Below are 27,623 nucleotides of genomic sequence, written 5' to 3'. Positions count from 1 at the left end.
GAAACACCGGGTTTGGTTATTATTTTGGTTAGAAGACATGTCAATAACCTTTTGGCACAAAGATCCAAGATCATTTGCATCGCTTTGTTTCATCATATTAGAGTTTTGATCATGCCGATCTTTCATCAAGTTGGAGTTTTGTTGCATAATTTGATTTTGTTTCTCCAACAAGGTCACTACTACTTTGTCCGTAGATGGTGTATTGGAATTAAAGCTTTGTTGAGCCGCTCATGTCTTGATGTTGATAGTTCTGGGTTATGGGTACTAAACCTCTATTCTGGTCACCTAAGTTCCCTTGTCCTTGATGTTGAAGTTAACCGGTTGAAGTGTGGTGGTTGTGGTGGTGTTTGTGCATAGACAAGAGGACAATAGAAGTCGGAATGCTCAAGACTACAAACATACATTACAACGAAAGTAGAGTTAATGTTCATGACCGGAGTGGGTTGTTGTTGAACGAGATGGCATCTACCTTTTAGTGAGGGCATCGATAAGAGTTTTAAGCTCGGGATCATGTTTAACCTCAAGAGAAGAAGGAGAGGAGCCGGGAGGAATCGTTACCTCCCCAATTGTTGTTCCTCTTAGATTGATCTTCTAAGAATGTATAAGCCTCCAAGGCTCCTTTACTAAGAAAACTACCCCTACCATGATATCTAGAACCTCCTTATGATAATGTGAAAGCCCCTTGAAGAAAGCAACGAACAAGCTTGTCTTTCGCAAGATTATGATGCGGCATTCAATGAGAAGATCGCTGAAACGATTCCGTGCCTCCTCAAAAGGATTCATGAGGATTATGGTGGAAGAAATGAATCTTGTGAAGCATTTCATCCGCCTTCGATGGTGGGTAAAACTGTTCCATGAACAATTGAACAAGTTGAGCCCATGAGTCCACAGAGTTTGGCGCTTGGGCAGCTTAACCAAGACGCCGCTTTGTTTTAGGGTGAAAGGAAACACCCTAAGTTTAACTTGTTCGACTTACGCCAGATGATGGAATGTAGTGAGAACTTGGTCTATCCTACGATGTGTTGGTAAGGCTTCTCATGGTCTAAACCATGAAAAACCGTAACAAGTTAAATATATTAGGGGATTCAAAAATCCCCCACTAGGGTCCGCAAGAACGATGCACCACTTAGGGCCATCGTTTAGGGCTTTATAAAAATCAGAGAGAGGAGTCTCTTGTTCTTTAGCCATTGATGCAAGTGTAGTGTGTGAAATTCTAGATAGGCGTGTTGTATTTATTTCTTCGAAAAACAAGCCTGATTCTACTAGAATTAAAACTCCTCCGACGTAAGAGGAGCAGGAGTGAAAGAAGGAGTACACCGAATGCTTTCCTTGCTTTCGCTACTTAATAGCGCCTTGTATACGCCGATTTCATTTGTATTTAACAAGTTAGAAACACTTTATAACTTTAAGGAATAGAAATTTGAACTTTCCTGTGAAAATCGGGCTGTTCACGATGAATTTTCCTTGTAGGGCGCGGGTTGGGCGCGAGTTGGGCGCGAGTGCCCTCTGTTTTGTCGAATGTCCAGTGTTTTGGGCGCGGTCGCGCTCAGTTTGGGCGCGGGTCGCGCTCCAGGGTTTTCAAGTTTTAGGCCTTTTATCGTACTCCAAAAAATTTGAAATTTTTACAGTAATTTGCTAAGACGTCTATCAAGTATCCTGTAAAATTTCAGATCAATCGGAGCTGTGAAAGTCCCTCTACAGCCCTTCAAAGTTTGCGAAACGGTTTTCGGACACAATACAAACAACCGAATGGTTAACCCATCAAAAAAATCCAAAAATTGCCAAATTTTTACTGGAGACTCCTGACAGATCCTACTTGTTCCTGTAAAAATTTAGAGCAATTGGAGTTCTACAACCTCTCCTTATTGGCTGGTGTTTCAGATATTAAGTGTTTGCAACACTGCAGAAACACACTGGAAACACTCTACTATTTAGGAGGTCAAAACAAATAAAAAATTCATCAAATTTTTACTACAAACTCCTTAGTTAGGATAGATACTCCTGTAAAAATTATAGAATTTTTAGAACTCCCTAAGTAACCTTACTCGTCTGTTTTTCAAGAACATACGGTGTGAAAACTGAAATGCAGCACTGTAAAGATCGTATTTTTTTCACAAGGTAAAACAACTTTGAAAAATCTGAAAATATTCCAGTAAATCAACAACACATTAAATAATATGTATGAAAATTTTCAGAATTTTCGAAAATTTAGAAATACCTTCACCGCAGTGTTTTTCTCTGTGAATCCGCAGCCCCTATGCCTGAAAAAAAAGGAACGGGCCCGAAAATTCAAGAAACAAGAATGAAAAATTAAAATGGTGGGTGGGTAGAGAATGGGGATTGCCCCTTGGATTCAAGCAATTGAATTCTTGTCTTGAACGAGATTAAGATGGCAGCGACGCCATTTGATAACACATAAAAAGATAGTTTATATCTATGCGTGTTTTTATGTGAATAACCATAAATAATTTATATCTAACACGTAATCAAGATAGTTTATATCTAACAGTATTAAGATGGCAGCGGCGCCATTTGATAACAATGATTTTACGTATTCTAAAAACACAAATAATCAAATTACGTAAATACGTGTTTATATCAATATTCCTACTCTCAATAATGAAGTAATATCGGAGAGTCGATTCGCTCCACTCTTAAACCCTCAAGACTTAAATTGAATTCAACTAATCAAACCCAAAAGGAACAATGGTGAGAGTAATGATTTGATGTGAATTTTCTATTCTACCATTCCCAACAATTGAATCTAAACAAGACATAATATAAAGATTTGAACTTTATTTGTTTAAACTCAATTTGAAACTACTCATGCAATAATTGAATTAAACTAATAATGACAAATAAGTAAATCTAAGGATTTAAGCTAATAAATAAATGAAAATGAAACTAGATTATGGAGAACTAATTAACTTTATTTATCTAATAGAACAATAAGAACAAGATATGATTGAATGAATAACAACTATTTTATTTATCTAATGAATGATATTCAATGATTTAAATAACTAAGCTAAAACAAAGAATGAAACTAATTAATGGAATGAAAACTAAGTAATTAACTAATCTAGATCTAACTTTTTCTAACCCTAAACTCCATTAACATTAGCTTCCTAACCTAACTGCCATTAACAAAGAGTCAAGCTTTTGTTTTATACTTCCAGATCCCAAAATCGTGCATGGGCTTGGAGCCATGTTTTGGGCGGAAAATCGGGCCCAAAACCCAATTTCTTTAGTCCAAAATGGGCTCTTCACTGCAGTTGGCTTCGATAGATGTTTCGTCCACTTCTGCTCCTCTGATTGGGCCAAGGCTTAGACCATTGGAAAGCTCTTTTTCGAGCCGGTCGTTTTGACATAAGCCACTCCCAATTCGAGATCCGAGTCCAAAGATACGGCCTTCGAAGTTCTCACGACTTGTGCACTCTTTACGCCCGTGTTGACTTTTCACTTTTGACGGGCTTTACAAAGGCTTTGTCTCCTTAAATCTTGGCCTTTATTCACAGAACTCCTTAGCAACCGACCTTTGCTCCTTTATCTCGCTAAAGTGGCACATTTCTGCACATAATAGACTTTGAAGCCTGAAATGCATAAAAACACGTAATCAGTATTAACTCTTAATTATTACTCACATAATTGGTCTAAAAGTATGATTGTTAAGGGGTTAAAACTACAGTTTTGGGCTCTTATCAGTCATAACCACTTAAGTCCAGCACGGGAGTTGATCAACATAGCCAGTCTGTGGCCTTTTCATATATAGGGCCTAGACATCATGGGACCATTTATCCCATAAAAGAAAATAGGACTCAAATATGTCCTTGCAACCATATATTACTTCACCAAATAGGTTGAGGCAATCCTACTTGTTCAAGTCAAGAAAGTCCACGCACGTCATCAACTTCATATGGACCAATATCATCACAAGGTTTGGTCTACCCCACACCCTCATCATGGACAACGGAACCCAATTTGTCGGCACACAAGTTAAGACATTCCTACAAAAGTGGCGCATCACTCAAGTATTTTCTACACCTAGATACGCACAATGCAATGGCCAAGCAGAGGCCACTAACAAATCCATCAAAGAGAATCTCTAAAAGAAGTTGGAAAGCAAGAAAAGCCAATGGCCAGAACAACTCGAGAACATTTTATGGGCATACAGAACCACAGCCCGAGCTAGTTTCAACGAGTCTCCTTTCACACTTTGCTTTGGAACAGAAGCAGTAATACCATCAGAACTTACAATCATAACTACACATTCTGACATAGTCGAATTAGGAGAAAACGACAACATCTTATCCAAAGAAGTCGACCACCTAGTAGAGCGAAGGGAAACTGTTGCAATATCCCTAACTCAGTACCACCAAACCATCCAACGAGCTTACAACAAGAAGGTCATCCCAAGATCTTTCCATGCTGGCGATCTAGTCCTCAAAAGGACCTTAGCACCAGCCAATCTTAACCCAACTTGGGAAGGCCCATACATAGTTCATTGAGTCATTGGAAATGGAGCTTACTGGATCAAAACTCATCTCGGTGATGTGCTTCCCTGACCTTGGAATACAGCTCTACTCAAGCGTTTTTACCAATAATTTTTCTCCAGATGTATCAATCAATATGAATAAAATTTCATCAACATTTCACGTATAAGTGTTCTCCTTGCATTACATGAGTACCACGCATCTTGTACTCGCTGCCCGATCTGAGATATCAAAATAACCGACCTAACACCAATGCCAGGGTTAAACACGACTCAACTATAATTACCATGCAAAGGCTAATTATCAATCAAATCCAATCCATGGTCCCCCAAAGGGACCACAAATCAACTTAACACCAACACCAGGGTTAAACACGATTCAACTATAATTGCCACGCAAAGGCTAATTATCAGTCAAATCCAATCCAAGGTACCCCCAAAATGACCACAAGTCAACTTAAGGCCTTTGAAAGGGTTAAGTTTGACTCAACTATAATTATCACTCAAAGGCTAATTATCAGTAAAAAATCAATAAGAAGTTTCCCCAAAAGGAACCACTCAATCAATCCACACACGCCTAAGGACACGAAGAAACCTAGGTGCTAACTACGCGCATCTATCAGGTCGTGCAAAAAAAAAAAAACGTACGACCTAAAAGTATAAGGCGATTCACCAAAATATGACAAGTCATCGAGTCTACTACTATACAACACAGGTCGTCAAATAACAAAACAAAAAGCAAGGGAAGCAATCACATTCATAAAAAATTCACAAACAATCTCATTTCAAAACAAGTAAGTAATTTAAATACTTTACTTACTACAAAGTCGGTTAGATACTAGAGGCCCCCAAGTTATCCTGGGAAAACGACCTCAGTATCCCCACAAAAAATAGTTGTTATCAGTACCAACAACAAAAGAAAATATAGTTAAAAAACTTTATCCATAATCAAACATATCACAAGAAGAACAAAATTAGTTGACACGAGATAGATGCTCCACATTTAAGGGGTCCAGATTGCAGCCCTTTTCACCAACAGAGCCACTAGCCAGATCACCACTTGCATTAGGGACGTCAGTGGCATCATCCTCAGTTGGTTTGACAGCTGGTGCAGCACTCAGGTTGGTTGGTAAATCAACTCGTCTACTAGCATCTACAACAGTACTTTCTACACTTACTATTGCAACCCCACTTTCAACAAACCTTTTGAGGGTTTTGTACTTACGTTCTAGTTCCATATAATCATCCACTAGAACGTAGACATTACCGCTCTCCACCAGATCAACCAGGTCGTTATACTCCTTCTGGGCTAGTTCAACAATGGCCTGTGATTGTTTGCCCTCAGCAATCCAATGCGCTACCTCCACCCTTGAAGAGTCAATAGATGGCTGCAATAACATGCCCCTTTCTTTGATTCTCTTGATCCATCTTAGTATCCGAGCTAGAGTCAGAGATGTCAAATACTAACTTTCGGGCCCTCTTCTTTTGCTTAACCTTCTTCCGGTTGATTTTTTCCCCTCTGCACTTATTGAAGTAATGCGCAATTTCTCCCAAGACAGATCGTTTCTCTTCCCAACTCAAGCAAGCAAACTTTTCTATAGCTCCGGTGTTCGTATACGCCCACGAATAGCAACCTCTACAAAACAAAATAAAGTTGTTAGAATGTTCAAAGTATCAACTACCCTACATACACTACGACCTGATAACATAACGACCTACCATCCCATTTTATAGTACAATTCGCCAACTCCCAGTGAGAAGGATAGTAATTATCCATAACCAGTAAAGTCCTACGCCCCCAATCCTCTTTACTCACACCCACAATCACAGTAGATTTACCTTTCACCACCTGCAAACTAAAATTCATAGCAGACGACCTATTCATAGAAAAATGCTCAAGCAAATCCGATAAACAGATGTTATAACCCCTCTCATTCAACAAATCCAACACATGAAAAACTCTCCAACTATTCCCCACGAACTGACAAGGGGATTTTCCACAAAAGTTCAAAACCTCTACAGTAAGACGTGAGAACGGTAACCTCATCCTAGCCTTCAATTGACCATAACAAACCACAACACCCCCATCCCGAGGAACGTAATCTAAGCCAAACACATTCCTCTTTCTACTCAGGTCGTATATAGTCAGATCGGAGTCCACCCAACCAAACTCCTCCCTCAAATCAACAGTATAATCTACCGACTTAGGTACCGCCTCCTCAGCCATCGTCTCCAATGAGGAAGATGATGACGCCTTATCTCCACTACGCGCCCTAACACCACCATCTCCATCACTCACAGTTGTCTCCCTCCACTGATTCAATGCAACTTCCCCACTCAAACTACCACTAGTAATCGACATGACAAAAGCAAAAATGAAACAAAAAGATCTAACTTTGTGTATCAAAGAGAAACGCACTTGGAGACAAAAGGTTGGAAAGTTTTAGCTTTTTCTTTTTCTTCTTCCTTTGTTTTGATAAAATGAGGAGATGAAAGATCTTCAAACACAAAACCCTTTAGCTACACAAATCTCGAAAAGAACCAAAACGTTTCGCATTCCCCATAAAATACAATCATAACCAACTTACCTCGCCCACAAATCCACAGCGAGTTGGGCCCATGGATCAGATCCAACAAGTTCTCGCACATTTTCCAAAACTGTTCAAATATACCAGCTGTCCAAAAAAATAAATTAAATAAAGAGGGTTGTGTAAGTACCCTCCATTCTCAAACCAATCACTACATCACACACCAGGTCGTATCTTCACAGTTCAGTACATCAGCAGGTCGAACCATGCCACTAGGACATAACCACGACCCAAACTCAGGTCGTCCCAACTATCAAATACAGCCATGCATGGAAACAAATGATATATCACGATCCTGAAGCTCAGTCAACGCACCAATGAAGGAGACATTTACTTTGTAACAGCAGGAGTAATGACGAATCATCAAGAGAGCACAAAATATGGATGTACACTTGACAACTTGAATCAAATAAGGAAAGTCAGACCAAACATCTATAAGTAGAGAGAGATGAACTACGTAAGGCTTGATTCAAGTTTACCCAAGAAACTTGATACGTAGGCAACTCTTATCCCAAGTAAGAGTGCAGTCATTCCCCCTCAACCTCAACATTAGGTCGTAGGTAGAAATCCACATATCTACAAGAATTAAATATGTATGGTTTACAAAACACTCACCTTAGTTCAATAAAACCCCTAAAGTTCTTGTGAAAAAAAAACTCAAAAATATTTCGTTTTTTCTACACAACAATGTTCTTTCTTATCTCGAGTTAACGACCTAAAAATGCAAAGTACTTTTCCAAAAATTAGCAAAAATGAAAGGGGTATTTAGCTTTTGGGCCACATTATAAATGGGTAATATGCAGTTGGTCACCAATTGTTCGTTTATTAGCTATTGGGCCAAAATTAATGGTTGGATCTAGCGTTGACTTTCGTTGACCGCGGACTGAACTGTTAGTCCGAAAAACTGATTTTTGTAATGCCTAAAACACCCTCGCGACGTGTCTATGATGTGAAATTTGAAATCAAACAAAAAGCGGTAAAATTAAGATGGGGTTGATCCAATGGCCCCAATCAATATAGCCGATTAGAACTTAGAAGTTGTCTTCTTCCACTCCCTATATATTTCGACCATGGGAGCCTACCTACCTTCAAACATACACTTCAAAAAATACACTTAAAATCCTTTCAAACATATACTTAAAAAAATGGGTGGAAGTGAAATGGTGGTTCTCTCTCCTCCAAAGGTAAGTTTCTCACCTTGTGACCTGTTCGACCTTTCTCTTTAATGGCAGTTCAGTTGGACCAAACGCAAAATAAACAATTTTAATTAGGACTAATCCCTAATGTGGTAGATTATTGTTGGCACTAATCCCTAATATGTGTTTTTTCAGGTCTGCCAATTTTGCAAGGAAGAAGGGCATTATGCCTCAACATGTACTTACATAGGTGTTCACTGCCCTAAAGCTTGGTGTTGTGGGTTTATGCGTGTGATTTTACAGTATAATGAGGCTGGTACCCTAGAAACCAAGTTGCTTAAGTGCTCATTCGAGGCTTGCAGTATTGTGCAAGAGATCTACTCCAACAAAGAGGTGCTTCCAAGTTGCCAATTATGCAAAGAAGAATTTCCTCTCTGCAAGAGCTGTCACTTGTGCCCACAATGTCATTTACCTACTAGTACTTGTGAGGGAGTGAGTGAGGGGGGAGTGAGTGTGTACTCAGTGCAACATGAATAAACATGCTTTTCTAACAAAAATAAAGCTAGTTAAACCTGTATTGATAATGTTCATTTGAACTTCCATAATTTAGTCTGCATAGGTGAACTTCCATAATTTAGTCTGCAAAAGTGAACTTCCATAACTTTCATAATTGATCATTCTGCAAAAGTGAACTTCCATAAAGTATACAAAATAACAAAAATATGTGATGCCCATAAGCGACCCATGAAAGCAACATTGCCAACTTCAACAGAGTATCTCAAACAAATAGAGTGTTTCAACTAACCAACATGTTGGCTGCACTACTAAGGTTGGGATTGAGTAAAGAGACTCACTTAACACAATGCAAGGTGTAGATTGTCCACGGTGTCGAGGGTGGTTGTGAATCTTCACCCAACCACCGATGAGCCTCTACCACCTCCTCCGCACAGAAGCACTTCTTGTTCCATATCTCCTAACATTTGCGGCCGACTCTACCAGTTCTTCCACCCTCCTTGCTTCAGGGGACTTGCGGGGATTCTCGGATTTCGGGGCTCGCCGGGTTCAAACGGGGACATCAATCACGGGCTGCAAATTCACATCTTGGCTGCATCTCTCCTACCACCAGCTCTACCAATTCTTCCACCTCTCCTTGCTTGAGGGGACTTGCAGATTCTCAGCGGGGCTCGGTTCAGGGGACATCAATCATTGGCTGCAAATTCACATGTTGGCTGACCTCTCTCCTACCACTGACTCTACCAGCTCTATTAGCTCTTCTACCCTCTCCTTGCTCTAGGGACATCATTTTGCAGATTCTGAACTTCAACCGGGGACATCAATCACTATTTGCACATTCACATTATTATCCCCACCTCTTCTTCTACCACCACCTCTTCTTCTACCACCTCTAGTTCTTGTAGGGCTATCATGACCACCTTCCGCCACCACCTCTTACGCCCGTTCACTTTCATTGTTCTCCGCATTCCCAACCGGGTTCAATGCCTTGACTTCATTGGCTTCATCTGCTTTTCTTGATTTCTTTGATGGTTGATCTTTCCCTAGTGGACATGTCCTCTTATTGCCCCTGGTTCAAGACATTTCTTACACTTTCTCTTACTTGTTGCCTTCTCTTCATCATCACCTCTTATCCTCTGTTTTTAGGTCTACCCGGATGTCTCTCGAGTGGTGGAGGTTGTACAACATCTTCCGGTTTAACTTTGTCATATAACAATACATAAGAATCCCAATGGAGAATTGGAAATATGATTGATAAGACAAATCCAAAAGTACCTTGCCCCAATCCTCTTCATTGTCAAATGGAAATATATAACCACCATAAGTTGCTCTGAATGCATTCACATGATAAAATGGACTGCAATAATTGTTAACATTTGAATATCTTACTAAATAGCAACTAAGTAGCATTTGAATGGTCTTACTAAATAGCAACTAAAAAATACCTTGCCCAACTTTCTTTTTTTGGCACGAATGGTCGATCACGGCTATAGCATGCACACATGGAATCCCAGTCATTTGCCAAACTATACAAGCACACTCTTGTTTAACCAAATCCACAACAAATTTTTTTTCACTTTTTATGTTGATGGCACAGTATGCAGTTTGTGAGACTCCTGAAACCTTATACCTAGTGTGCTTCTTCTCAAGTCTTTCAATCACATCTCTAACAGCTGGTATCAACTCATTATCTGCCATCTCACATGCAAGCTCTCTTCTTCTCGATGCAACAAGCCCATAAATTGACCAAGCTGTATTTGTCCACAAATTGAAGTAAGGGTCGTCCCTAATTTTTAGGATCCAACTGTTAAATGACTCCTTTGAAATTATTTGTTATAGCATCACATTTTGATGTCAAATCAAAGTGTGATCTAGCCCAAAACAGTTTAAGGATTCTCTTTCTAACCACTTCTTTGCATCGGCTCCTCCTCCTCCAAGTGATCCATAAATGTTACATGCTCGGTACTTTGTATGCCTTTCTTTGCACCCAACTTAGACTTTGCAAGTAATCACCCTTGAATTGACTTGAAATTCTTATACATATGTCTAAAACAAAATCGTGAACAATAAAGGAAACAACCTATTCTTATACATGCAATTTGTAATAGGATAACAACTATAATATGAATGTAAGTTTGGTTGTACTGTGATTTGCAAAAGAAAAGTTGAAATCAGCGGCATCTATAAGCCCTACGCTTGCCTATCGATATGAATGTAAGTTTTCTGCGGGTGTTTGTTCAAATGAGGTTTCAAATTCTTCAAGAAATCATTCCATGTACACTTATCTTCACCTCTGCATATATATATACCAAGAGGAAACAGCCCATTCATAGCATCTAATCCAATGGCACTCAATACACAACCCCCATACTTACCTTTCAGAAAGCATCCATCTAGACCAATTACTGGTCTACATCCCTGAACAAATCCATCAAGTGATGCCTTATAGGCCAGGAAAAAACCAATAAACTCACCATCTTGATCCCTATACCACTTTGCCAATGATCCTTCATTCCTCTTAAGTATTTGTGTTTTCAGTTCTGCTATCTTGTGGTAACTAGCTTCATAGTTACCATTGATCCTCTCAAGTACTCTAACTTTAGCCTTCCAAGCAGTATAATAAGAAATGCCAACCCCAAACTGATCCAACACTTCCAAAATTAGGTCTTTGGGTTTCATCTGTGGATGAGATCTTAGAAACCCTTCCAACTTATCAGCTACCCATCCACATGTTGCTTGTGCATTCTTATTTTTTCCATCAGCCTCACAATTGTGAGTCTCCACATAGTTCCTCAACTTGAAAGTGTGTTTGTCACTCATCACAGTGCAATACACCCTCCATCCACATTCTGGGTCCTTACACTTCAAGTGGATTCTGGTCTTGTTATTTCTAACTTGAACATAACTAAACTTCTGATATATTGCAAGGTTCTTCATAAACTCTCTACACTCTTTAAATGTTCTCCATTCCATTTTAGGCAGCAGTTGCAATCTCACTTCTGTGGTTCCATTTCCTTCTATTCTCTCCTGTTCTTCATCTGCATACAAATTCTTTGGTAACTTCACAAAAGCATTGATGTCATCATCCTCATCATTATTATCCCCATCCAAATCAGGTTGCTCATCCACCAAATCAGGTTCTTCACCTTCACTGTCCCTGTCTATAGGGTTAGGCACAAAATCAACATCTTCCTCATCAGAAGAAGCTTCACTAACATAAGCGATTGCTTAGCTTAATACTAGGACCATACTCATCTCCCACTTGTATAAACATATCAACCTCATCATCCTCACTGACTCCACCCTCACAATCGTCCACTTCATTATCAACCAAGTCCTTAAATGCCACACCACTATCAATCCAACGGTGCCCGGTCCTTTAGAACATCTTTAGCGGTGAGTTGAGGTTCCACCCTACCTTGAGCTTCAAAATAGAGTTTTTGGCTTTCATTGGTCTTTGTAGGTGTAGGATGAAGTCTTGGTGACTTTCTTAGCTGAGTAATGGTCTGATTTGGAGCTTTTGGTGTTGTTGGAGTTGTGGAAGGAACATGGTTAAGCCTAGGTGATTTTTCGACTTGGACCACAACCACCCTTTGTTTTTTGTTTTGGTGTTGTTGGATTTTGTTGGGGACTGTTGGGTTAAGGTTAAGCCTAGGTGATTTTCTCACTTCATGGTTGATTTGGTTTGTTGCTTTTGGTGTTGATAGGATTTTGGGTTGTTTGTTGGATGTTGGGGGCTTCAAAGGGCTTCAAGGGCTTATTGACACTTAATCGGGTTTGGGGCTTGACTTGGTTGTAGGCTATCTTCAAAACTTGATGGGGTTACAAACAAATGATACCTCTTATCCTTTTCGGGTTTAATCAAATCCCACATTTTTCAACATATCCTTATCATTATTGAAGTAAGTCGGATGTCCCCTAGCAATGAATTTGACACATGACATTTGGTTTGTCATCCCCAAAGTGCTTATGTATCTCCTTGAGCAAATCAAGATAACACATCTCTTCACCATTTACCTCATAGTCACACCTCTCCACACCTCATATACATAGAGTAATTAACCTTCCAGGTGCAAAAGGCATCCAAAACCATCATAGTGCAACAACACAAACACCCTATCACCTCTCAGAGTTCCCATAACAGATACAACCACACTATTGGAACATAAAATGAAAATAAACTATATAAATCAACAATGGAATAAACTTCATAACATTTATAAACTTCATAACATTTATAATCCATAATAAACTACATTACAATCCATAATAAAACATAGGGCTAAAACACAAACATAAAGACCCTAAACATAACAAGCAAAAGCATGACAGCCATTAAAGACCCTAAACATAACAAGCAAAAGCATGACAGCCATTATACCAAACATAACACCATCGCATTGAAACAAGAATAACATTACTTCCTCTTATTCTTCCTCTTATTCTTGGTCGCAGTCTGCGTGATAGCTTTATACTCACGGGGACACATCAAACCCTGCCAACCACTCTAGGTTGTGCTTGACTTCCCTCCGGCCGGTTTGTGCTTGACTTGAACTTCCCTCACCCTTAACCTTAGCACGAGCCTCATCCTCACCCCTCGGGCCCTCAAAGACATTTGGATTACTTATTGCATCAAGCCAATCCAAATACTCCAAGTCATCTTTCGGATAGATCCCGATCATCATCGAGGAATCAAATGGAGGTAGTCCTACAAACCCCATGCCTTCTTTCTTGTCCCTATATATTCAAATATGTGATCATGGACTTCTTCATGAGTTACATCATCACCATGCTCATCAACATAAGCTCTAGCAGCCCTAACCTCATCCCTCTGCCCAATTGTTATACCCAAATCTACAAACGGACATTAAATGGTGCGGATACTCCTCACCTCTCCTTTGTTTTGGACCCTTGCCCTTGCCCCTTTATACCCTTGCCCTTACTTTTTCCCATTTGATAGGTGCGTTAGACAACAATCAACAAGTGAACATTGTGTTACATTTTTTAAACATTGCCCAAAAGGTGCTACATTTTTTAAAAAGTAAAATAATGTGGCAACAAACTACTATATACCTCTAATTTATCAATATAAAATATATATAAAAAATATAACTATAGTATTCGGATTACTTAAAAGCCCTAATTTTTGTATTAAAAATTAGGGTTTGGGACCGATCTTGTATTTAAGAATTGGGGCTTGGGACCACAACATAATAAACAATTAGGGTTTAGGTCAATTTTTAATTGATAATTAGGGTTTGGTCCAAAAAAACACCTTAATACTTCTTTAAACAAACAAACATTCAAACCATGCAAAATAGTATAAACAATTGAACAAACGTAACTAAACTGAAAAAAGGTTTAGTTTTTAGGGGTTTTTTACTTACAAACTAACTTCCTCAAGCTTGAATGCACGGATAAGATCTACAAGTCCGGTCTATCTTCTCTCAAAGCTACCACATTTATTCTAAGCGTTTGAAAATGTGTTAAGTTGGTTTTAGTGTTTGAAAAAGCAGGTTGTGCGAAATAGGTTTGCTACCCTCGCACACAAGCGGGTTGTGCGAAAGAATGATGTAAGTGAAAAGTGAGTGTTTGTCCGAAAGAAGTGAGTGTTTTTGGGCGGTTAATTAGTGTTTTTCCGCTAATAGTGAGAGATTGGGGCCGCGTGTCACAAATAAAGCGGTTAGGATAAAAGCGTTATGGTGGTACATTGATTTGAAAATAACTTTGATCTTAGCCGTTTATTTCAATCACGTGCAATACACGTGGAAGAGTAAATGTGCTATTTTAGAAAATATGGATGGATCACCGTTAATTTTGGCCCAATAGCTAATAAACGAACAATTGGTGACAAAAATACAACCAAGTTTCAAATGTGCTTCTAGACATAAATGCCATCAAATTAAATGGATGGCATGCCTAGCTAGCCGTTAAATGCCAACATGGAATGAGGAATTGCAACATCCTCCAAATTTCATTGAAATTTGAGTTGAAATTTTGTCAGTTTTTGTTTCTTCACAGAAATTAGATCAAGAAAATTTCGTCACTTGGTTTTTATTTCTTCTTCTTCGGAAAAAGTTTCGTCGGTTTCTCCTTCTTGTTTGAATCCAGAAATTAGATCTAACAACAGAGATTATATTTGGTTTGAATTATTATCCGTTGAGAACTCAAAGGCAATCAACTTTTTTTAACAATTGGAGAAGAAACTACTTCGCTGGCTGGTAGTGAGAGTTGAAGAGCTTGATTTTGATTCAGTTGGTGATGATCTTCATTACTTCCACTCTTCTAATCATCAAATTCACGTTAACAAACACAAAATTCAGAAGCTTATGGAGTTAAGAAAGATTGATTAAGGTTGGATGTGGATGTTGAGGTTGAAGAGAGAAGAGATTGATAGGAAGATTGGTTGTTGTAGTTGAAGCAGTAGAACCACCATCGCCACTGACACCGAACCGAAACTGGAACCATTTTCTCTTCCTCTTTTTCGTGGATTAAGGCCTAATTTGAACAAAAAAAACAAAACCCATTTCGTTTTTTTAGTCTTAATTGATCAAAAAACATGAAGAGAATGCATAATTAGGACAAATAAGAAATGCCTGTTTTGTTTAATGGTCAGCCTTCATTGTTGTTTAACTGTTGAAGATGATGAAACTGAAATTTGACGAAATTTGAGTTGAAATTTTGAACAATGATATTTTGAGGTGGACGTCCACGTTGGCACAAAAGAAATTGGGGGTGATTTTAACTGTGTAGTGTACAGGTCGTCTATTTAATTTGACGGCATTCATATTGGAAACACATTCGAAGCTTGGTTGTAGTTTTGGGAACAATTGAAAGTATGTTTCATTTTTGAAAACTTTTGGCAAAGTTCCTTGCATTTTTAGGTTGTTAGCTCTTCTTATCTCTTACAAATACCAAAAGGTTTCGACAAATACCAACAAATTTAGGCACTAACAAAAGAAGAGAAGAATCAAGTTCTTTTTCTTCCAAATCTCTCTCAAGAGAGCCACCAAATCCTAAACCCTACTAACCAAATATGTCTCACACACCTCTACAACCTAAACAATTTTCATTTTATAGGTGTGCATGCATGCAAATGCCACTACCTTTCGGCATCCTATACTATATATTGTAGCAGGAATAGTTACTTAGCGTGCATGACAACCAAGTGGTGAATCACATTGTTGGAATAAGTCGGGGCATTAAATTGGAAAGCACGCACGACACGGCTTTTTTTGCCTTGTTGCTAAATTTGGTTTGGACTTGAACCGCCACCATGACATTTCCTAATTGGTATTGAGTTAGTAATTGTTTTAGACACCAATTACTAAATTGTAGTCACACACGTTTTTGGAAATCATTGGGTCTATATATACCCATTGATATGTGTGTGTGTGTGTGTGTTTTGAATAGATTTTGGTTTTAAAGTAGACCTCTACTTGTATCATTAAAACATAGGAATTTACATGCTTTCTCTAAGAGTATAGTCATTAGAGGAAGGTTCAGCATACATCACTTTCAAAGGCTTCGAGCCGGACACAATTGAATCTTCAAAGCATAACATTACAATAGAAGTACATCACAACTACTTCATTTTGCAAATTGTTTAACCAAGGCCGGGTGATCTTTCAAAATGTGCCTTTAGGTTTTCTCAAAGTCTCGAAAGATACTTCAACAATGGATGCAAGCAAATGTCAATCCCATTGAGTCATCCCAAACCTCCTTAATGTAGCCATCAAGATGTTTAACCTTCTTCCTTGCCATAGATGAAGCTTTTTTCATCATAGCGACGGTAGGATCATCAATACCACTAGGAGAACGCTGTCTCTGCTTCCTAGCTTTCTTTGGTTTCACAACAGTCCTCCATTCATCGCCATGAATCGAGGGTGTTGTTGCCATATTTTCATAGCCAACCTCAACAGATTGAGAACTAATGCCTTCAACTATGTTAGTTGTATCCGAAATAATGTGGTCGTTGAAGACACTCTCAATCTCTTTCTCATTACTATCCTCTTCATCAATGGTATTCATTTTCACTTGTATCCACAAAAGCTTCATACATATGATGGTGCTTGTTAATAAGAACAGGTGGGCTTTCAAGGAGATTAGCTTCGGTTTCTACAACAATTACACAGTCTCCAAGTATAGTAGCAGATGGTTGGACATCAACAACAGTTGTATTATTAGCAAGAGCAGCAAATCTGTTACCTTGGTTACTTATAGTTGTAGTTGATGGCCTACCCTGAGATCTATGTGCAAGCAACGAGTTGCTTCCACTGTCAATCACGCGTTGACTAAGGACTTGTTGGGGGTGTACTAGAACTAATCACGATGGTAGATAGTTCGGCACTGCCAGTGTCTTCTACGCTCTTAGTTTCCTTCCTTTTCCACTGTTGGACATACCTCTTCTCACCATTTCCTACATTTTCTTTTGTAATAGTATTGTTCTTTGGTTTTGATTTTGGTAGTTGTCTTTCACAACCAGCCTTGTTATGCCCAAACATTTGACAATCTATGCAAATTAAAGACTTCCAAGTAAACTCTAGAGGAATAAAAATAACCTTGTTAGTGTTCACTTTTATCTTCAAAGATGACGAGAGATCCTTTTCAGCTGAAATCTCAATGCAAACTCTTGCAAAAGAGAGCATTTGTTTCCCTTATGTTGCTTTATCCATAAAAAGAGGTTTACCCATAGTACTAGCAAACAAGCTCAAGCCTTTCTTGTTCCATAGTTTCTTTGGTACATTGAAAAATCGAACCCATATAAGTACATTTCGGATTGAGCGTACCCCCAATTGTCTTCGACTTCTCTTGTCCATGGCCTTATGACAAACAATTTACCTGTAATGTAGAAAGAACCAACATCAAGTACATCTTCTTTGTCTTTGTCAATGTTGAACTTGAAGTAGTAGATATCCCTATTCAAGGCTATATCTACATCTCCCAAAAGCTTCCATCTTTTCTTCACATTTTCTTTGACTAGAGTGTAGGGCAGTTTCTTATCAAGAAAAAATCCCACAACTCTATCTTCCCACTCTTTCGCTCATTCTTCTAGTATAGATTCTTCAATATAACCAATACATCATCAGAGAAGGTGGGTTTGATGTAGCATATATAGCTCTTAACTTCCCGCAGATGGTGATGGGTTTTAAGGAGGGAATTCCATGTTCTTTGCTCGGGAGAGATTCTTGTTTGAAGAGCTTAGGAAGGGATATGAGAAGGTTGAGGGTGGGAATTTGATACTGGTGGCTGGGCAGAAGGGGTTGGCTGAGAAATGGTAATTGGGTTAGGGTTTTGAGGAGAGAAGGGGTCGGGGGGTTCTGGAGCGGCTTCCATTCTAGTCCTTCTTTATTATCGTGTGCTTTTCTTGTACACTATGTGTCTGTGTTTTAGTAAAGAGAGGATAGCCAAAATTATAGAAAATTGGTGACAGCCAAAATTGTTGTGAGGAGAAATTGGTGAGAGAGAATTTGTGAGTTCCATTGGGGCTCTTAGGTATTGGTGAGTGTTTGTAATTTGTTCTCTCTATTGGAAATTGAATCTCCTTTTGTTGGTGGATGTAGGCATTGCCGAACCACATAAAATCTTTGGTCTTTTCTTCTTGTTGGTTGATTATCTTGATAAGTAGTTTAATCTTATTTACTACTTTTGGTTAGGAGTTTGGTTGTTGGTTACACACTTCCACCACACTCATTGTTTGTTTATTGCTTCATTGCATTGGTATTGGCGTGCCTCACTCGTTTTGGGGCACAACAAACAAGGTTCTCATGTTGATCTTCAACACTGAAGATGGTCCGTTCTTTTTAATTTCCTTGTGTGGATAGATCCAGGTGCGCATTCTTCTCTTGATCTCTTCCTCTCGTACAAAGGTTTTTACAACAACTTTGGATCTCTCTTCTCTTGGTGAGCTTTACTCGTTGTGTATGGAATGTTGTTATTGGTTATCAAACATATTTGGTTTTTGTTAGATGACATGAATGTTTAGTAATACTTTGCGCCCTGTTTCAGTTCACTTTCAACGAAGAGTCTAATTATGATCAGACACATTTTTGTACTTTCTCTGAAGTACCCATTTTTCAGAACCAGAAGTGCGTTAATGTCTTTATTCCTCACGTTCAAGCTACTCTACAGGATAGAGATGAATTCATATTTTCATATGATTGTGTAGTTGAAATTCAGAAAGTATTGAAGGTGAGATAGATATTGGAGGAAACTAAACCCTCTTCTGCTGTTGAGGGCAAAAGGATTTCGTTTTCTCCAATTCTCACGTTCAGATCTATCCTCGGGTAGAATAAACCTGGTCTCACAATGTATGTAGTTGAAATTGTTGAAGATGAGATATTGGAGGAAACAAAACCATCTGTTACGACTTAAGAAAGAATGAAAAGGAGTTTAGGGGTTTGGTTTCATCCAATTCTCATATTCAAACACCAACTCTGCTCACTAAAAACACTGAATTCAAATCGATACGGCGATACCCACAAAAGAAGTCCATGGTAGGTATTTATAATTTCTCAAAACAAACTCATGCACATATTATGAAAACTTTTGGTAATTGTTTGTCTGCTTTCATGCACTGCTTGTGAGGTTTTTCTGGTCATGAGATTGTTAACATTATGCCGGCCAATTCATTTCTTGGTGTGACCAAGTGTCCCACCTTTGTCTATCCCTGATTCCCTGAGCTTCCTTTTGATAGACATTTAAAATTTGTTATCTCAGCAAGTCAAAGCGTTCAGAGTAATGTGCCATTTGACAGTAAACCATATTTCAACAGATCTTCATTGGTGAATGTTTCTAAGATTTGACTGGCTAGACTGGCTCTGGTGTGCGTTATATGTGAAACGTAGAATTTTTAAACATAAAGAAGGAACCTTGCAGCAATGGGTAAAAATAATGACTTAATCAGTTTCTAAACTACTAAATTACAAGAGCACAACCTTTGTGGATGCAGTTACATTTATGAAGTCTCTAGGAAGATGCAACTTAAAGCGGCTCAACTTTACCAGTGGTCGTGGGCTTCATCACATTACGACTTCACTATGTATATATATGAAGATGCATTTAATGCATTCCAGTCATTTACATTATAGATGCTCACACACAAAAACAGACACACGTACACACAAAAACAAACACACACGTACACACAAAAACCTTCAGTTCATTTATGTTAAATTATGCTAGGATATACATATAGTGGTTAGCTAGTTAGGTTAAAGAGATGGAGTGGAGAAGAAGAAGAAGAAAGGATGGAGGCACAAGAAGAAGGTAGGGTTTAGAGTATATTTACTCTAACTTACAATTCATATATTTATACTGGGTGATAGGTTTCACCGAAATAGAAATTACTAAATAAGATACGGTCTCACACTTATAGAATGTGTGAGACTCTACATACTTCAACACCCCCCTTCAAGCTCGAGCATAGATATTGCTCATGCCCAGCTTGTTACCAATATAATTCAAAACTGGACGAATCACTGGTTTGGTGAAGATATCAACTAACTGATCTCGAGATGCCACATAAGGAGTACTTATCTCCTTTGTTTCAACCTTATGTCTGACATAATGACAATCTACCTCTATGTGCTTAGTTCGCTCATGAAAGACTGGATTAGAAGCGATATGAATGGCTGCCTGATTGTCACAATGAAGAGGGATTGGTAGCTGTACCTCGAAACCTAACTCATGTAGCAGATTACGAATCCACATTAACTCACCAGTCCCCTAAGCCATAGCTCTATATTCACTATGACACAACTGTTTGCTTTTTACTCTTCCATGTCACCAAATTTTCACAAAGAAAGGTACAATACCCAGTGGTGGATCGTCTATTTGAAACTGATCCTGCATAATTAGCATCTGAATATCCAACAACGTCAAAATTTTCATTAGAACGATATATCAATCCACGACCAGGAGAACCTTTCAAATACTGCACAATACGAATAACTGCCTGGTAGTGAGGAATCTGAGGTGCATGCATATACTGAGATACTATACTGACTGCAAATGAGATATCTAAACGAGTGATAGTAGCATAGATCAGCTTTCCCACCAGTTTACGGTATCCCTCAATATCAGCATACAACTCTTCAACATCTGAATGGAGTTTGTCGTTTGAATCCATAGGAGTCTCTCATCGGGCGAGCGCTCTAAATTACTGTCTCAATCGAAAGGGTCTAATGCATACTTTCTCTGTGAGAGATGAATTTCACCAGGGAACCTTGTAACTTCAATGCCTAAGAAATACTTCAGTTCTCTTAGATCTTTGGTTTGGAACTGTCTTGAGAGATTGATTTTAAGTCGAGCAATACTCTATTTGTCAGACCTTGTGACAATGATATCATCAACATATACAACTAAGACTATAATTCCTTGCTGGGTCTTTCGGTAAAACATGGAATGATCATATTCACACCTAGTCATTCCATTAGACATCAAAACTTGGCTAAATTTCGCAAACCAAGCTCTAGGAGATTGCTTGAGCCCATAAAGAGACTTCTTTAATCGACAAACTTTCCCCCCTTGAGCAACAAAACCAGGAGGTTGTACCATATAGATTTCCTCCAGGAGATCTCCATGTAAAAAAGCATTCTTCACATCTAACTGAAACAGAGGCTAGTGATGATGAACATCAAGAGAAATAACAATACGCACAGAGGCTAACTTTGCGACAGGAGTAAACGTCTCGGAGTAATCTGTCACACCCCGAATTTCGACAGAATTCGGAAAAATATTATTTGTTCTCGACTCTTCGATCTCCGAGGTGTGACCCACTCTCCACTTCCAAAAAACCTATAAACAGTTTAAATATGCGGATAATTTAAAAACCAATAAAAATTTCAAATTAACAAAAGTCATCTTCATTACAAAAATTAACAAATGAAAATGCAAATAACCTTATCTCAACTGAAAATCTATATCACCTCAAAGGAAAACAAAGCCTATCTAGAAAGGCGACGCTTAACGCTTAAAACCACGAAAGCAAACAACCAATCTTCTTCCACACTAAACTGTCAAGACTTATCAACTATGTTCATTTAATGAACACACCGATAAACAAACATGCAAATCGGATCAGCATTATATATAAAATGCTTTGGTGCATGTGAGTAGCTCTAAAATACAACATATATTTATACATATACATACTTAATCCATAAGGCGGTTAGTTCCTCTCCATCGAGGCTTTAACTTCTAACAACTACTACAACATCCTTAAGTACAATAATAAAGGCCGTAGTTCCTCCATCGAGGCCTTTAACTTCCCACAACCACCACAACAAACTATACTCATAATAAATAAGGCATGTAGTTCCTCTATCGGGTCTTTAGGTTCGAACTAAACAAATAACCAACCAAGCATATTATATAATGCATCGCATTTCATGCTCAATTCTGAGTGGGTCGTCTCTGCACGAGTAATTAGTTTGACCCACCCTTCTGCAAAACCATATATAATTATCTATCTAAAGATACATCATTAACCAACACATTACCATAATTATATTAATTAAGGCTTTCTTTGTGTGTCCCTAAAATTCACGTCGTATCTATGTCTTACCTAGTTTTCCTGGCTACCACAATCGCTTCCCAATGCCGAACATGTACATTCACATGCCTCCCCTTACATAATGAACCACGTGCGTAACTACCACCGAAAGGGAAGCCGCGACACCGTAACCCCTCACACGAAAGCCATTATGTAAATCGCCACTATTCGGTATAAAATATCGGCTGGCGTCTCGTTCTATTTTGCGAGCGAAGAATTAAGCCACTATTCGGCTCGCCCGGAAGGGCCATTCAAGCTTTTTCTTGAAGCGCCATAAGGGCCAATCACATTACTTGCCGAAGGCCATTCAGATTCAATCGAAACGCCCGGAAGGGCCAATCAAATTACTGCATTACAGGGGCAAATCACATGAGTTGTGGTAGCTAGGTTCTAGAATTTTTGTTACGTAATTTATTCAAATGTCATACATCTATGACTCATAATAATTCCACTATATCACGTGCAGGTCAAATACCTTATTGCACTAAGCCACAATATTTAGAAATATCTCAATTATATCTCATAATTACTTTCATTCTTTCACGTGCCATATATATTATTGCACTACGCCACAATTCCGTGGGAAATATCCACAAATACTCTACTAGCATCTTACAGATAAAATAATGGAGTGTCTATACATTTATTTCTCCAAAACTATAGCATTTAATATATATATCCCAACATATTATATAATGTCACAATATCAACGTCAAATCTTAATTAGATAATGACCACCAAATTTATACAAGCTTCCACAGCATTTTGGCATTTGATTTGTCCAAACAAGGTACAACATAAAATGTAGCACAATTAAACAGTCCACAGTCCACAATCAAAGCCCAATATATATATGCTTTACACACTACTCACGTCAAATCTTAATTAGATAATGACAAACAACGTTATATAATTTTCGACAATATTTTATTATTATATTTGTCCATATTCTTAAATATGAGAAAAACTGGAAAAAGTCAACATTCCACTGTCAAAGTCAACGGTTAATGGTCAACGGTCAAAGTCAACAGTCAATGGTCAAAGTCAACGCCTCATGGTCGAAGTCAAAGTCAAGGTCAACACATCATTGTCAAAGTCAAACTGTCGTTTCTATGTTCAACAAGTTCATAGTTATAGCCATGGTTCATGGCTAAGGTCAAAGGTGCATGGCTCATGGGCTCATGACTAAGGTAATGGTTCGGACCCAAATGGCCAAGCTCAAACCTTAGAACCCGAAAATCAAAATGTTGAAAGACCCATTTGGATCTCTATTTTAAATCCTATGGGCTGGCTGATAAACATAAAATGAGTAGTTTACCTACGAAATGAACGATGAATTCACAACGTAAGTAAACTAAAACCCGAACTTTTACGAGTCTATTATCAAAGCTTCTACTCTCTCGATGCGAAATTGCACTAAATGGGATCTAAGTTAGTTCCACTCTCTAGTTCCCTAGCATGGATTGTTTTCTAAGTCTAAGAAATCGGTCTTAAGTCAATGAGAGCTTTCTGAAATGTTATACTAACAAGACGTTAATTTAAATAGCGAGAGATATAATAAATAACAAGATGAAATATAAACTAAAGTTAATCTACGAAAGCTCGGAAATACGATTGTTTGAATCTAGATAAAGAGATTAGAGGGAATTGAATCCACCTCGAATCCAACTTAACAACCTGGCGTAGAATGTTGTATCTCAATTCTCACGCGTTCTTCACGGCGAAATTTGAGTTCTAATCCCTAGTGTTCATGGCATTCCTACGGATACTAACTAGCATGTGAGGTCGTCCACCCATTCTCAAATTAAAAACCGACCTTCTAGAGTGGAATAGATTCTACAACGATTCTATACTAAACAACTAAGTTTTCATCAAGGCTTCATCAACCCCTCTAATGGAGGTTTTAGCCTTGATTCATTAAACTAACATTTCCCATTGAATCTAAACTAAACATAATGTAAAGATTCTAACTTTATGAAATTTAACTAATCTAAATTAAACAATAACAAAATCTAATTAATAACTAAGCATTGAATAACAAATAATAAATGAAATTAGATCTAACAATTGTAATTGACAAATCGAAATTGAATCAAGAACAGCTATTTTATTATCTAATTCAAGGGAGAACAATTATTCAATACTAAATTTAAAGCAAGAATAAAAACTAATTCCTTTAATCTAAAACTAGATCTAGAACTAAGGTTTAATGGAGGCTAACTAATCTAATTTATTTTCTCACCTAACTATCTACCATTAACAAAGAGTTAAGCTTTTGTTTTATACATCAGATCAAAAATCGTGCATGGGCTTGGAGCCATGGTTTGGGCCAGAATCGGGCCCAAACCCAATTCTTTTCAAATCCAAAAGGCCTCTTCAGCTGCAGTTGGCTTCCACAGACTTTTCGTCCACTTCTGCTCCTCTGATTGGGTCAAGGCTTGGACCATTGCAAAGCTCTTTCGAGCCGGTCGTTTTGACATAAGGTAGGCCCAATTCGAGGTCTGAGTCCAAAGATATGGCATTCGGAAGTTCTCCGACTTTTTGCTCCTTTATCTCGCTAAAGTGGCACATACCACGCACATAATGGACTTTGAAGCTCGAAATGCATAAAACACGTAATCAGTATTAACTCTTACTTATTATTCACATAATTGGTCTAACACTATGATTATTAAGGGGTTAAAACTACAGTTTTGGGCTCTTATCACTGGCCCCAAACAATATTAGAAACTGGCCCAAAACAGTTAAGTGGTTCTGTCCAAAAATTGAACTGAAACCGGCCCAAAAACTTTAAATTAAACTGGCCCAAACTAAACAAATAGAAAATGGCCCAACCCACTAACTAATATCAAAACCGGTCTGGCTCAACAATTTAAAGCTAAGGCCCAAAACCGAAACTGGCCCAAGTAACTGATTGGTTCGGCCCAAGGCCCAAACCGATCATCTTCTCCATCAGCTACAACAACCTCCTCCACCACCAGCCACCAAATCGCGCCGGCCACCAACTCTCCTCTTTGTCAAGTCTGTTCGACTCCTAATCACAAACCCTACAACTTTAATAAAACCAAAAACTCTAATCATTTGATCCCCATCTTCCTCAACATTAGATCTGATTTTCGCCGTCACTAATGGCTTCTCCAAGCTCCCAACCACACCCCCGACAACACTCAAACAAACATCAATACCCAAACCTCAACCCCTTTCTACCCCAACCTTCAATCAACACAAAAAAACAACAATCACAGTCACATACTTTTACTGGCGATTCTTCTTAATGCCGCCATTAACGCCCTCTAAAAGCTTCGACAGCACCCATGACAACCTCCAACTACCACCAATCGTAATCCCACTAACCAACAACCTAACCCACAAAAACAAAACAACATAATTAAAGGGCAGTACGATTCATGGGGCTGGCGCCTCCATGAACGCCTGTTCATAACTTCAACAGTCCACCCAAATTCCCAGCACGCCCTCACCTACAACCCATCCCAACAGTCCAACCACCAATTTAAACCCACCACAACATAAAAGTTAAAAAAAACAATAAGGAAGTACGGCAGCACCATTCCCTTATCTTGGGCTCGCGACGAAGCCATTAATGTAATCAAACCCGACGGTTAAATGTCGATTTCAAAGTTTCAATACTACTACACTTTAACAAGTTTTACAACCACGACACACACGTCAAATAAAACGGGGAAAATGAAGCGGAAACATTTTGGTAGAATTTTGTCCGCATACACTACACCATAACAGGGCTATTTGCAGCGGCAAAAAGCGTTGCTAATAATTTTTTAACGCTTTTTAAAAGCGTTACAAATAAAAGCGTTGTAAAGCGAAATTTGCAACTTAAAAGCGTTGCGAAATTTCCAATTAAAAGCGTTGCAAACAGAAATTTCACAAACGCTTTTTAAGCGTTGGTAATTTGTTAAATTTTTACCAACGGTTTGTAACCGTTGCAAAGTTGTTAGTTAATTTAAAAATAATAATTTAAAATTCATTTTAAGCGGTTATAAACCGTTCTTCGATGGGTTGCTAATAAAAAAAATAATTTCTCATATTTTGTAGCGAGACCAGCTAAACCTACAATAACCAATGAATACAAGAATCCAATGAATACAAGAATGGTTTAGACAAATATATATATAGCTACAAACTCACTCCAAACCGGAAAGCAAACAAAATTAAGGGACGAGAAAGCAAACTTCCCACCTAAACAAACCACCCTTGCTTTCAAAATCTTCCTTTCACTCTAGGAAGTCCTTGGCATCTTCAAACCCAAAAGCTCAAGCGCCTTCACATTCCCATCCCCTTCCACGACCACGCGAAAACCTGCCGCCCCGCCCTCAACCCATCGCTCTAGCAAGTAGCATCTCCTTGTGCACTTTCTCCATTTGGATTATCAATACAATTAATAGCCATTAGAAAATAACAATGCAAAGAAAAATTTAAAAAACACTGTGACTACCAAGGATGGCACGTGGAATGAAAAAGAAATAATTAATTTGAACAACCTGAACTCTTGGGATATGAAGACGTTGAACTTTTTGGCGAGTGTAACATGTTTGATAGATAACACTACAAACGCCATACAACTATTTGGAGAAAACCTTACCTTTGGGTTCTTCACGGTCTCGTCCACACTTAGAATTAGGCAAAATTTGCCTCTGTTGTCGCATTTATAGCATTTATCCGAGACATTTGCAATCACGACCAATGTAGGTAAAAAAGAAACCGAACAAAGCAACATGGGAAAGAACATTGAATACCTTAACAAATGTAGGTTCCCATACAAAGTTGGCAAACATATTTTGGTATTAAGCGATTTCGGCTAGTCGACTTATGAGAAAAGAGCATAGCATCAACACTAAGGGGTTCTTACTAAACTAGTCCAAACTCCCGGGTGACTCGATAATTTGAACATCATGAAAGCAATTAGAGGCCTCGGCTTGTCGACCTTATGAGAGGAAAAACAATTAGGGCAACAATCAATATCGAATCTCGCCTACAAATCGATTTCGGACGTAGAACATGGCAAAAAAAAATATGCAATAAGCGTAAAAGAGTTTCAAGGATCACCGGAAGCCGGATCCGAAAAGAATTAACAACAAATATGTCAAGAGGTTTCCCCGCAATATATTAATACAGGATTAACAAGGAAGTCTAATAAAGATAACATCAAAAGAAACACTTCACTACTAACAAAACCGGTCCGGAAAGACCGGTTCACTTTTAAGATTAACATGGTGCCAATAGGCATAATTAACAAAAGAAAGAGGGAAGTGAAAAAGAATAAATACCTTGAAGGCTTTTTGCATCAATGAAGACAAATTCGA

At 38.4% G+C, this 27,623-nt stretch overlaps 1 long non-coding RNA gene across 1 annotated transcript; it reads left to right on the top strand.

Annotated features, from left to right (window-relative positions):
* The first annotated feature begins 18,269 nt into the window (after window positions 1-18,269).
* Window positions 18,270-19,862, top strand: LOC147492014 (uncharacterized). Its single transcript, XR_015199596.1, has 2 exons — window positions 18,270-18,632; window positions 18,738-19,862. It is a non-coding gene; the product is annotated as an uncharacterized LOC147492014 (long non-coding RNA).
* Window positions 19,863-27,623: the final 7,761 nt, after the last annotated feature.

The sequence above is a fragment of the Coptis chinensis genome, chromosome 6 (genome assembly GCF_015680905.1).
Source record: "Coptis chinensis isolate HL-2020 chromosome 6, ASM1568090v1, whole genome shotgun sequence".
Classification (NCBI taxonomy): Eukaryota; Viridiplantae; Streptophyta; class Magnoliopsida; order Ranunculales; family Ranunculaceae; genus Coptis; species Coptis chinensis.
Note: the sequence above shows the minus strand (reverse complement) of the source record. Positions and strands in the feature narration are given on the sequence as shown.